Raw genomic sequence first — 12,333 nt, forward strand, 5'->3', positions numbered from 1 at the left:
TAACAATACTATAGGGAGGGGACCTGCAATGACAGATAACTATACTATAGGGAGGGGGCAGCAATGACAGATAACAATACTATAGGGAGGGGGCAGCAATGACAGATAACTATACTATAGGGAGGGGGCCTGCAATGACAGATAACTATACTATAGGGAGGGGGCACAATGACAGATAACTATACTATAGGGAGGGGGCAGCAATGACAGATAACTTTACTATAGGGAGGGGGCAGCAATGACAGATAATAATACTATAGGGAGGGGGCACAATGACAGATAACTATACTATAGGGAGGGGGCACAATGACAGATAACTATACTATAGGGAGGGGGCAGCAATGACAGATACCTATACTATAGGGAGGGGGCAGCAATGACAGATAACTATACTATAGGGAGGGGCCAGCCATGACAGATACCTATACTATAGGGAGGGGCAAGCCATGACAGATACCTATACTATAGGGAGGGGCCAGCCATGACAGATAACAATACTATAGGGAGGGGACCTGCAATGACAGATAACTATACTATAGGGAGGGGACCTGCAATGACAGATAACTATACTATAAGGAGAGGGCCTGCAATGACAGATAATTATACTATAGGAGGGGACCTGCAATGACAGATAACTATACTATAGGGAGGGGCCAGCAATGACAGATAACTATACTATAGGGAGGGGGGCTGCAAAGACAGATAACTGTACTATAGGGAGGGGCCAGCAATGACAGATAACTGTACTATAGGGAGTGGGCACAATGACAGATAACTGTACTATAGGGAGGGGCCAGCAATGACAGATAACTATACTATAGGGAGGGGCCACAATGACAGATAACTGTACTATAGGGAGGGGCCAGCAATGACAGATAACTATACTATAGGGAGGGGGCACAATGACAGATAACTATACTATAGGGAGGGGGCAGCAATGACAGATAACTTTACTATAGGGAGGGGGCAGCAATGACAGATAATAATACTATAGGGAGGGGGCACAATGACAGATAACTATACTATAGGGAGGGGGCACAATGACAGATAACTATACTATAGGGAGGGGGCAGCAATGACAGATACCTATACTATAGGGAGGGGGCAGCAATGACAGATAACTATACTATAGGGAGGGGCCAGCCATGACAGATACCTATACTATAGGGAGGGGCAAGCCATGACAGATACCTATACTATAGGGAGGGGCCAGCCATGACAGATAACAATACTATAGGGAGGGGACCTGCAATGACAGATAACTATACTATAGGGAGGGGACCTGCAATGACAGATAACTATACTATAAGGAGAGGGCCTGCAATGACAGATAATTATACTATAGGAGGGGACCTGCAATGACAGATAACTATACTATAGGGAGGGGCCAGCAATGACAGATAACTATACTATAGGGAGGGGGGCTGCAAAGACAGATAACTGTACTATAGGGAGGGGCCAGCAATGACAGATAACTGTACTATAGGGAGTGGGCACAATGACAGATACCTGTACTATAGGGAGGGGCCAGCAATGACAGATAACTATACTATAGGGAGGGGCCACAATGACAGATAACTGTACTATAGGGAGGGGCCAGCAATGACAGATAACTGTACTATAGGGAGGGGGCACAATGACAGATAACTGTACTATAGGGAGGGGGCAGCAATGACAGATAACTGTACTATAGGGAGGGGGCAGCAATGACAGATAACTGTACTATAGGGAGGGGGCCTGCAATGACAGATAACAGTACTATAGGGAGGGGGCAGCAATGACAGAAAACTGTACTATAGGGAGGGGGCAGCAATGACAGATAACAATACTATAGGGAGGGGGCAGCAATGACAGATAACAATACTATAGGGAGGGGGCCTGCAATGACAGATAACAATACTATAGGGAGGGGGCCTGCAATGACAGATAACTAAACTATAGGGAGGGGGCAGCAATGACAGATAACAATACTATAGGGAGGGGGCCTGCAATGACAGATAACTATACTACAGGGAGGGGGCACAATGACAGATAACTATACTATAGGGAGAGGGCAGCAATGACAGATAACTTTACTATAGGGAGGGGGCAGCAATGACAGATAACTATACTATAGGGAGGGGGCACAATGACAGATAACTATACTATAGGGAGGGGGCACAATGACAGATAACTATACTATAGGGAGGGGGCAGCAATGACAGATAACAATACTATAGGGAGGGGGCCTGCAATGACAGATAACAATACTATAGGGAGGGGGCCTGCAATGACAGATAACTAAACTATAGGGAGGGGGCAGCAATGACAGATAATAATACTATAGGGAGGGGGCAGCAATGACAGATAACTATACTATAGGGAGGGGGCACAATGACAGATAACTATACTATAGGGAGGGGGCAGCAATGACAGATAACTTTACTATAGGGAGGGGGCAGCAATGACAGATAACTATACTATAGGGAGGGGGCACAATGACAGATAACTATACTATAGGGAGGAGGCAGCAATGACAGATAACTATACTATAGAGGGGAGGCACAATGACAGATAACTATACTATAGGGAGGGGGCACAATGACAGATAACTATACTATAGGAAGGGGGCAGCAATGACAGATAACTATACTATAGGGAGGGGGCAGCAATGACAGATAACTATACTATAGGGAGGGGGCAGCAATGACAGATAGCTATACTATAGGGAGGGGGCAGCAATGACAGATAACTATACTATAGGGAGGGGGCAGCAATGACAGATAACTATACTATGGGGGGGCAGCAATGACAGATACCTATACTATAGGGAGGGGGCCTGGAATGACAGATACCTATACTATAGGGAGGGGGCAGCAATGACAGATAACTATACTATAGGGAGGGGCCAGCCATGACAGATACCTATACTATAGGGAGGGGCCAGCCATGACAGATACCTATACTATAGGGAGGGGCCAGCCATGACAGATAACTATACTATAGGGAGGGGACCTGCAATGACAGATAACTATACTATAAGGAGAGGGCCTGCAATGACAGATAACTATACTATAGGGAGGGGCCTGCAATGACAGATAACTATACTATAGGGAGAGGGCCTGCAATGACAGATAATTATACTATAGGAGGGGACCTGCAATGACAGATAACTATACTATAGGGAGGGGCCAGCAATGACAGATAACTATACTATAGGGAGGGGGGCTGCAAAGACAGATAACTATACTATAGGGAGGGGCCAGCAATGACAGATAACTGTACTATATGGAGTGGGCACAATGACAGATAACTGTACTATAGGGAGGGGCCAGCAATGACAGATAACTGTACTATAGGGAGGGGGCAGCAATGACAGATAACTATACTATAGGGAGGGGCCACAATGACAGATAACTGTACTATAGGGAGGGGCCAGCAATGACAGATAACTATACTATAGGGAGGGGCCACAATGACAGATAACTGTACTATAGGGAGGGGCCAGCAATGACAGATAACTGTACTATAGGGAGGGGGCACAATGACAGATAACTGTACTATAGTGAGGGGGCAGCAATGACAGATAACTGTACTATAGGGAGGGGGCAGCAATGACAGATAACTGTACTATAGGGAGGGGGCCTGCAATGACAGATAACAGTACTATAGGGAGGGGGCAGCAATGATAGAAAACTGTACTATAGGGAGGGGGCAGCAATGACAGATAACTATATTATAGGGAGGGGGCAGCAATGACAGATAACAATACTATAGGGAGGGGGCAGCAATGACATAACTATACTATAGGGAGGGGGCAGCAATGACAGATAACAATACTATAGGGAGGGGGCCTGCAATGACAGATAACAATACTATAGGGAGGGGACCTGCAATGACAGATAACTATACTATAGGGAGGGGGCAGCAATGACAGATAACAATACTATAGGGAGGGGGCAGCAATGACAGATAACTATACTATAGGGAGGGGGCCTGCAATGACAGATAACTATACTATAGGGAGGGGGCACAATGACAGATAACTATACTATAGGGAGGGGGCAGCAATGACAGATAACTTTACTATAGGGAGGGGGCAGCAATGACAGATAATAATACTATAGGGAGGGGGCACAATGACAGATAACTATACTATAGGGAGGGGGCACAATGACAGATAACTATACTATAGGGAGGGGGCAGCAATGACAGATAACTATACTATAGGGAGGGGGCACAATGACAGACAACTATACTATAGGGAGGGTCCTGCAATGACAGATAACTATACTATAGGGAGGGTCCTGCAATGACAGATAACTATACTATAGGGAGGGGGCAGCAATGACAGATAACTATACTATAGGGAGGGGGCACAATGACAGATAAATATACTATAGGGAGGGGGCACAATGACAGATAACTATACTATAGGGAGGGGGCAGCAATGACAGATAACTATGCTATAGGGAGGGGGCAGCAATGACAGATAACTATACTATAGGGAGGGGGCACAATGACAGATAACTATACTATGGGGGGGCAGCAATGACAGATACCTATACTATAGGGAGGGGGCCTGCAATGACAGATACCTATACTATAGGGAGGGGGCAGCAATGACAGATAACTATACTATAGGGAGGGGCCAGAAATGACAGATACCTATACTATAGGGAGGGGCCACAATGACAGATAACTGTACTATAGGGAGGGGCCAGCAATGACAGATAACTATACTATAGGGAGGGGCCACAATGACAGATAACTGTACTATAGGGAGGGGGCACAATGACAGATAACTGTACTATAGGGAGGGGCCAGCAATGACAGATAACTATACTATAGGGAGGGGCCACAATGACAGATAACTGTACTATAGGGAGGGGCCAGCAATGACAGATAACTATACTATAGGGAGGGGCCACAATGACAGATAACTGTACTATAGGGAGGGGGCACAATGACAGATAACTGTACTATAGGGAGGGGCCAGCAATGACAGATAACTATACTATAGGGAGGGGCCACAATGACAGATAACTGTACTATAGGGAGGGGCCAGCAATGACAGATAACTATACTATAGGGAGGGGCCACAATGACAGATAACTGTACTATAGGGAGGGGCCAGCAATGACAGATAACTGTACTATAGGGAGGGAGCACAATGACAGATAACTATACTATAGGGAGGGGGCACAATGAGAGGGGAGAAGGGGAACTATGGTGGGACTGCAATGAGGGACACATGGAGGAGGGGGCTGCAATGAGAGACACATAAAGGAGGTCACATTTAGATGGATATAGTTGTTTTACTTGTTCTTTTTCCTGTTAATTGTTCTTTGAAATAAGTATATTAATTTAAAAATATATATACAGTACTTTATTTTTTCTGTCCTACCTTAAATACTAATTACATTATTTTTACTCAACCGCTCGGTAATTATTTTGGCTTGGGGTGCCTTTAAAAAAATCACCGTAAGGGTGTCTTGCATTGAAAAATTTTGGGAACCACTGGTCTAGTGTGTACGACCTCGTTAGCGATGGGACCCATCATTGACAAATGCATACACACTAGGCGAATCCGACAGCCCTGGAGCGACGGTGGAGGCCAAGCTGCATTCGGCAGCATGGCCCCCACTAACGACACCGCCCATCGGACCTGAATGCAGGTCTGACGGAGGATCTCACTAACAATGCACGGAAGCGCGCATCGTCAGCCAACATAACGGGTACACACTGGCCGATATGTTGCTGTGATCCACCGGTTCGGGCGACAAATCGTCTAGTGTGTACCCAGCATTAGAGAAACATACTGGCTGAATACTAAGTCCACAGTATAATGTTTGTTACTCTAGGAGCCCTCAATGCATGTATCTGCTCAATTAACCTACAGGTAAAATGCAGGGAAATTAAGAAGGGGTTCTCATGCCATTTACCATACAGATGACCATTTTAAATTGAAGAGGAATTCTGCCACTTTGATCATAAATGTGCTTGCAATTAAAATGTGTAAGACTGCTTTGCCTGTGCAAGTGTGCACTCAGCTTCAGAGTATGTACAGTGCGAAAACATGGAAATCACTCTGCAAACAGGCCTACATGTAGCTCCACATCTGCACCAAAGTCTTCACTCACCATGAAAGTCTTCAGTCAGAATTTCTTACCATATGTCTATGATATATGGCCATGTGAATAGTTATGAAGTAGAGTGCTGTATTACATCTATCTATCTATAATATTTGCCTTATTATTAGTACTACAATAAGGACTGGGAACTTAAAGTTGCCCTGGAAAATATTCTGAGAGTGGCCTTATTCAAATTTAAACTGTAGGCGCCACAACACAAACATAAGTGGTGCTAGCAAAAAGCCAATGTGACACCTATACAATTCAAAAAGTATCTTTGTGTCTGCCATACAGCACAAACAGCATCCCAGTCAAGGGCGTAGCTATAGTAGGTGTGGAGAGTCCGGCTGCTACAGGATACAGGCCGCCTCTGGGGCCTGACCCTCTCCCTACACTGAGTTACACTGCCATCTCCTGAGCCCCAGCTCTTCTAGTCTCACCAGAGCTGCAGCAGGGCAGTTGGGCCCAGAGCTGATCTAAGCTACAGCCATCTCTAGCTGCTGCCTGAATGCTTTGTGATGTCACAATGCAGGTCACAGCCCTATGTAAAGGATGCCCAGCTAATGGCAGCCATTTTGTGGTGACATTTGTCTTACATTGATACTCTTTGAGTAGTTCCTGCTTTATTTAGGCGACTGGATAACAACTAGTGATATGAATTTTTGATTATATCTTCTAATAAGGTCCTGAACAGCAACATCTTCAGAAAAATAATCTGAATAACATCTTCAGGTAAGGACTTTATAATACATTTTGGCCTGTCATCTTTTCCCTTTCAGACACCTCCCTCCATTTTATCGGCAGTTTTTAATATAGAAACAAAGGATAAAGCAAATTATTCATCAGATATAACAAATGCATGATTTAAGATAGATACACACTTGTCCAATCCTCTGAGGATCCAACTCCAGATCAAACCATTGACACAATCCTACTGGAGACCTGGACACAGATTCAGCACCCAATATACTGTATGCCTACGCAGCTGCTCAAATTTGCAGCAGATCTCAGACAGTAGATGCAGAGAATGGGGCTTCTATAGGCCCCAGGCTGCCTCTGAGTGTTGCTGCAGGTCATCTGCTGTCACTGGCCCAGCCATCTCTGCCTCCATCTCTCCTCACTAACAGGTTTATTACTGAACCATAGCCTTCTTATATACCATGTTATAGCACAGTGGTGGCGAACCCTGGCACTCCAGCTGCTGTGGGACTACATATTCCAGCATGCCCTGCCACAGTTTTAGCATTGCCTAATAGCAAAACTCTGGCAGTGCATGCTGGGATATGTAGTCCCACAGCAGCTGGAGTGCCAGGGTTCGTCACCACTGTTATAGCATAAACATTTAGGATTAGAGACACTATATAATTTAAAAAATATATAATTTTGTCATTTATAATGCTTACTATATGCTAATCACATTCATTTAATCCTGCCTGTCAGCTAAGCATATACAATAAAAATGGATAAACTGCAAAATATTTTGCACCGGGGGGGCAATTTAAAATTTTGCTACAGGCCTCCCATAGGTCTTGCTATGCCCCTGATCCCAATGATCATCATACAGTACAGAGAGCATCTCAGTCACCGCCATAAGTATAGAGACCTGATTCACTATGGATCGCAACTGCATATGCAATTGCAATTACGTACGCAGTTCAACTGCGATAGTATGCTAATCCATTGCGATCGCTATTCCCTTGCAGCACTACACAAGGACGCCCATATCCGTAATGTTTAGCAAGACTGCAAAGCCATCTGTACAATCGAGTACCATCGTAGCCTCACACACATTTGCACAAGCTCTGACCTTACGCACAAATTGCTAACTTACACGCACGCTATGAGACCTCAGGCTGTGTAGGCCATTGTAGTGGATAAATTATGCACGGCCCTGCAATAGCGTACAAACGCACTAACACACCTGTGTTTCGCTGACCACCCCCCCCGTCACCACCCACAAATGGCACTTCCTGTCAATAACTCTGCAAAGTGTCTGCGCAGTGATCGCAGTCCCGATTGCAGTGGCTAGTTTGCGCACTGCGATGCCTACGCATGCGCAGGACTCAACAATCGGGTAAATGCGTGCATAATCACAGTTGCGAACAGTAGTGAATCAGGCCCAGAGATCATTCCAGGGACTGCCACACATTAAATTGATCATCCTAGTGACATTACAGCACAAACAGCATCCTAGTTACCACCATACAGCAAAGACTGTATCTTATGATCACCATATAGCACTGCCAGCATCCCAGTGACTGCCATAATGTACTAACAACATTCCATTGAATGTCATACAGTACACTGAGCATCAAGGTGATGCCATACAGTACATCATAATGTACAAAGCACCCCAGACTTGTAGATTGAGCACTTCTGGATGACAAGCTCATGTAACAGCACTCTGGCCAAAGCCCGTGTACAACAGACTGTGGAGACCAGCATGAGAGATCACCATGCCTGAGTGACCCTAGCTGCACAATTCCTGTTACATGTTTTTATTTAATTTTTTTTATTACCAGTTATTTATATAGCACACATATTCCGCAGCGCTTTACAGAGAATGGTTTACCATGCACATCAGTTCCTGCCCCAGTGGTGCTCACAATCTATATTCCCTACCACATGTACACACAAGTTACAAACATCTACCCGTAAAGCCTACATTCAATCCACCCTGCTGTTTAGGTGCGCATAGTTATTCTAGTCTACATCAGTATTTTAAGTAATTGTTTCCTATAGTTTAGTAAAATTAGCCAGTAGTTTGGTTTAAGTTATTATATAGAGGTATGTTTTTTCATAACTTGCCAATAGTTAAAGTTTGTATTTTGCAGACGAGAATGTCACATTAAGTATCCCTGAGTTGGTTTAATCACAATTGTATTTTGATTGCTGGCAATCTAAATAGTGTGTGTTTCTGTTTGTGTGATAAAAGCATCTTCATATGTGCACTGTATATTTAGAGTTTTATGTAATATTTCCCTCACCCTATTTATGAGAGAGGAGGAGTCAAATAAATGTTGAGGAGGGGAAGTCTTGTTGGCTGGGACCTACTCTGTTAATCCCCAGAGGTGAATCCTCTACCTGGTTGGTAACCGAGTAGACAGGAGTTTACCAGTTGCTGGACTTGGGGTGGTTGTTCTCCTCCTGTCAGCAGAGCCAGATTAACAATGGGGTAGATGGAGCTTCAGCTCCAGGCCTCCACATACAAATAGGCCCATCAGAGTGATTGCATTAAGCGAAAAAAATTGTGGATCCCAGGGACCCCTCACTTTACAAAATGGGGGTCCTACTCCACTGTTTTTGGGTCCCATCACATATTATGGGGGGGCGAGGGCAGGCAGCAGTCGGAACAGTGCTAGGGGCAGGTAGCAGTTGGGATAGAGGGGGTTAAGGGGAAGCAGCAGTTGGGGAAGACCTGGGGGTAAAGGCAGGGAGAAGTTGGGGTAGAGCTGGAGCCAGTGGGCAGGCAGAACTGGGGATAGGGAGGGGTAAGTGCAGACAGCAGTTGCGACAGTGCTGGGAGCAAGGAAAAGGTTAGGGGCAGGCAGTACTAAGGGTAGGGAGGGGTTAGGATAGATAGCTGGGGCAGTATTAGGGGCAAGAAGGAGGTTAGGGACAGGCAGTGCTGGGGTAAGGTGGGCGGTGCACACAGTTAACAGTCAAGGTAATGGGAAATACAGCTACACAGTCGAGGGCATGGGAAGGAATGCACACAGTTACACAATCAAGGAGGATAAACACTTTTACACTCAGGATTAGGGGGGGATGCACACAGTTATGCTGGGTACACACTGGCAGATATATTGGCCGATCAATTGACCGCAGAGCAGCCCAGTAGCATAGCAGAGAGAGACACTGGAGAGGGGGGAAGCAAAATGTATAAGGGGCATTACTGTGTGGCATAATGTAGTGGGGGAAGCATAATGTATAAGGAGCATTGCTGTTTGGCATAATGTGTAAGGGGCAGTACTGTGTGGCATAATGTGCAAAGGGCATTACTGTGTTGCATAATATGTAAGGGCCAGGCATTGCTATGTAGCATATATGTGTAAAGGGCATTACTATGTGGTGGCATTATGAGTAAAGGGCATTACTGCGGGCCTAAATGTGTTAAGGCTATTACTGTGTGGAATATATGTGTAAGGGGCATTACTGTGTAGCATATATGTGTAAAGGGCATTACTATGTGGTGGCATTATGAGTAAAGGGCATTACTGCGGGCATAAATGTGTAAAGGGCATTTCTGTAGGCATAAATGTTTAAAGGCCATTACTGTGTGGCATATATGTGTAAGGGGCATTATTGTGTGGCATAAATGTGTAAAGGGCATTACTGCATGGCATAAATGTGTAAAGAGCATTACTGCGGGCATAGATGTGTAAAAGGCATTACTGTCAGGCAACACAGCACGTCCAAGGCGACCCGGCCAATAGCACAGCAGGGAGACACTTGACAGGGGGGAAGCATATGTATAAGGGGAATTACTGTGTGGCATAATGTAGGGGGGGGAATCATAATGTATAAGGGGTCATTACTGTGTGGCATAATGTAAGGGGGAATCATAATGTATAAGGGGCATTACTAAGTGGCATAATGTGTAAAGTACATTACTGTGTGGCATAAATGTGTAAAGGGCATTACTGCGGGCATAGATGTGTAAAAGCCCTTACTGTGTGGCATAAATGTGTAAAGGGCATTACTGCAAGCATAAATGTGTAAAAGGCATTACTGTGTGGCATAAATGTTATAAGGGGCACTACTGTGGTGTCACGTGAGTAAAGGGCACTACTGTGTGAATAAGGAACATTATACAGTGAAAAGATAAAACAGCCATCCCCACCCGAGGGCCGAAGTGACCGGCATCTAATCACAGCGCAATGAGAGCTTGGGAGCAGCGCAGCATCTCCGTAAGTGCTGAGCATGCCCCCTACAGTTATTAAAAGCAGGCACATCAAGGACACGCCCCCTTTCCTGACTGACCACATCCCTTTTCGGACACGAGTCTTCGGCAGTGAAGTGACCCTTTCTGTAAGGCTTCCTGCCTACGCTAACATGAAGACTAGGGGATTGCAGCAGATATCTGCAGTGGTCTCCCAGGCTGTTTGTTGCGGGCGCAACACCCAGCAAGAAACAGCTACCGCCTGGCACTTCCCCCTGCCTCAATGCCGTGAACCCTGCTCGGCACTCTCCCCCGCTCCCAATCTGCTTCCCCTGCCCAGCACTCCCACCCTCCCCAATGCACAGCGGGCCCTGTCGCACAGTCACCTTCAATGTGTTCTTGTTGCCACGGATGCCGGATGTGACGCCGACGTCACATACTCTTCACATCGCAGGCTCCGTGTCTGCCGGCAATAAGGACAAGTTAGTGAGGGTTCTGGGACACGGGGAAGTGCAGGGGACGTGGCATTAGGGCGGGGGGAGGTGTCGGGCAGGGGACGTGGCATTGGAGCGGGGGAGAGTTTCGGGCAGGAGATGCAGCATTGGGGAGGGGGGGCAGTTGTCCATCACAGTGCAGGGGCGGTGTCATGCAAAGATCCCTCCCCCTGTATAAAAGCACAGGCGCACTGTTCAGGTGGGAACAGTCGCTTGAACTGATTAAAGAGAGTAGACCTGCGTCCACTCTCTCTGTGTTGGAGCTGAAAAGAAGAAACTATGGGGACAGTATTTGGGAGTCTGTGGAGCTGTATAAAAAATACATTCTATGTACAGTAAGCCTGCAAGTGGGGAGAGTGGGCCTGATTCAGAGAAGGACGCTCTGAAAGAGAGCTCGCTCTGAATCAGGGCATTTTTTTTTTGTGCGGCCTCCTGGCTGCTCGCTGAGCTGTGGGTGACCACCCACAGCTATTGCGAGAGGCCAGGATGATGGTCGCGATGATTAAGACCATCGCGACTATCAGGGTTTGCGACGAGACCCTTGTGGAATGGTCTCGTGGCCGCAAGCCCCAGAAAGCTTCCGGCTCTAACAGAGCCGGAAGCTCTCCCACTGACATCACTGGTGATGTCAGTGGGGCCGCCCACAAACAGCATACGTTCGCTTGGGAACGCCTCCGTTTGTGACGCCACCCCCCGCCACGCCTACAAAACAGCCACCCCTTTTGTAGTGAGCCACAGAGCAAGAGAATTTCTCTCTCACTCCGGGGCTTGCGCACACGCAGTGCGCCCGCTGCACGTGTGCAGAGCCCACCATCGACCCGCTTTCGAGCGCTCAAGCACTTGC

This window comes from Taudactylus pleione, unplaced genomic scaffold (assembly GCF_031769625.1).
Source record: "Taudactylus pleione unplaced genomic scaffold, aTauple2 ptg000574l, whole genome shotgun sequence".
Lineage (NCBI taxonomy): Eukaryota > Metazoa > Chordata > Amphibia > Anura > Myobatrachidae > Taudactylus > Taudactylus pleione.